Source organism: Cyprinodon variegatus, unplaced genomic scaffold (assembly GCF_000732505.1).
Source record: "Cyprinodon variegatus isolate N-32 unplaced genomic scaffold, C_variegatus-1.0 Scaffold123, whole genome shotgun sequence".
NCBI classification, from domain to species: domain Eukaryota; kingdom Metazoa; phylum Chordata; class Actinopteri; order Cyprinodontiformes; family Cyprinodontidae; genus Cyprinodon; species Cyprinodon variegatus.
Window position 1 is genome coordinate 1,422,830 of NW_015150576.1, and position 2,145 is coordinate 1,424,974.

The following is a 2,145-nucleotide window of genomic DNA, read 5'->3' on the forward strand; positions in this document are numbered from 1 at the left end:
TTAATATTCTGATTATAATGAAGTTCAACTAAAAAACAAAAAGGCACTGATATTAAAGGAAACTAGATCATAGGATCAGATGCCATCAGATCCAGTAATCTAGACAAATGATGGTAATACAGACATAATGGGATGGACCCTGACACCGCTGACACTAACAATCTAAACTCATTTGTTACGCAGTCTGACACTCCTGCCACATCAATCACCCAATGATCCAATCAGGAAAGTTAACCCAAAATCTTTATCAAAATAATGACTCTAAGGACTGCAGATCAGCAATTACAGACCAGAAAACTCATTTACTTAGCAGAAAATAATACACAACTCTAAATTACAGAACTTCAAATATACAATATAATATGAATATCCATTTAAATAATAAACATCCAATGTTTTGGAGATTTTAGCTGCAATCAACCAAAGAAGAAGCTATGAAAAGATCAGTGCTTGATCTGAAGCCTAAACTGAAGGATCTCCAAAGTTCAGGTGCATGAGAGGTTCCTGAAGGTCCTATGCTGCTCTTATAATCAGAAATTTTCTGGTGCCGGTGTAAGGAACTTAGAATATTGGACCCAGAATTCGAGGCGAGACAGGCAGTGGGAAAGTTCAAAGCGTTTATTACACAAAACAGGTGCGCGGGGCTGCTCGTCTGCTGCGGGGCGGATCTCTGCAGAAATGGGAGAATACAGGTCAGTGACTGGATGTGGAGCTTAGCAGAGTCCAGAAGGGAAATCCAAGGCCGAAGTCAGAAGACATTTCCAGGTTCAGAAGCCGGTAGAATCCAGGACCAGATGCGACAAACAGAGCAGACAGGGGGAAGGCAAAAACTCGAAATCCTCAGGGCAGAAACTGGTCTATATCAGGGAAACAGGCAGACTACAGATTGCTAGGGAACGTATCACAAAAACACACGAATAACCTGGCGCTGATGGGAGGCAAACACACTACTTAAATAGTAGAGGAACCAGGTGAAAATGATCGGCGATAATCAGCCGCAGAACCAATTAGGCAGGGAGCAAGGAGCAAAGGAAAAAACCAAACCATCAGCGCCAAGATCATGACAGCCGGATGCATTAAGTGAGCTTTGGATGTCTCATTAGACTCAGGAGAAAAAAAAAACACATGTAGAAATAGATGTATGGCTGCAGAAATCTCGGCTGATTGCAGAGCAGACTGCAATCCAGGAAACCAAGGCGTAATGAGTCCCGCTGCCACTGGTGTGGAGACTCCAACCTGTAACAGACCTGGGGAGTAATGATGGTATTCCACTTAGGGAACTTTACTGCAGTTTGTACAATTTCCGCTGTCACTGGAATAGTACCATGGTTGGGGTTAGTTAACTCAGAGGCCGGATGTGCAGATGGTGGTGCAGTGAACAAAACATGTCTGTTTCCTCTGATCTATGTTCCATTTGATTCAGATTATTGGAGAGCTGTGGGTTACACTTGGTTTTGGTAAAACTTGGTAAAACAGCAACTAAGGAGCTGGGATTTTAAGTTTCACATTTAGGTTGTCGGGTTTTTGTGCTACTTCTGCTGATTTGCTCCTCCACATGTTCCCATTTTAACTCCTCCTTTGTTTAATTTGATCCTGTTAACCCAATTCCTCACCCATTACAGAGTGGTAGGTCAGTAGGAGCATTTTTATTATATTTACATTTACAGTTTCATTTACACATTACACATTTTCAAATCCCCCTGCACACGCACAAATCGAGATACAGATATACAACTCTCCACACATATTTGTAAATAATAAAGCAACAATTTTGGCCCCATACATTTTAAGTTTCAGACTTATCGATTTAGGCCATACTGTAGACCAGAGGTCACGGATTAGCAGATATGGTCCGGATCCGGACCAACCTGCTGGCTAATCCGGACCCAACCTGATTTAAAACATTTGTAAATTGCTATTTGTTGTCCGACGACAGTGACTAAATCCACCTGCGCCGCTTCCCCTGATAATACGGTAAAGCCTTCCAGAGCATCCGGCACCAGGCTACATGTGATACCAATTATCCAATGAGCTACTGTCAGTCTGGGTTGCTGCTGCTGCTACTTTTAGACACAGCAGGCAAACCTGTGGCAAGCCGGGCGATGGGAAAGAAGGAGAAGATGATGGGAAAAAGAGAGCAGAGAA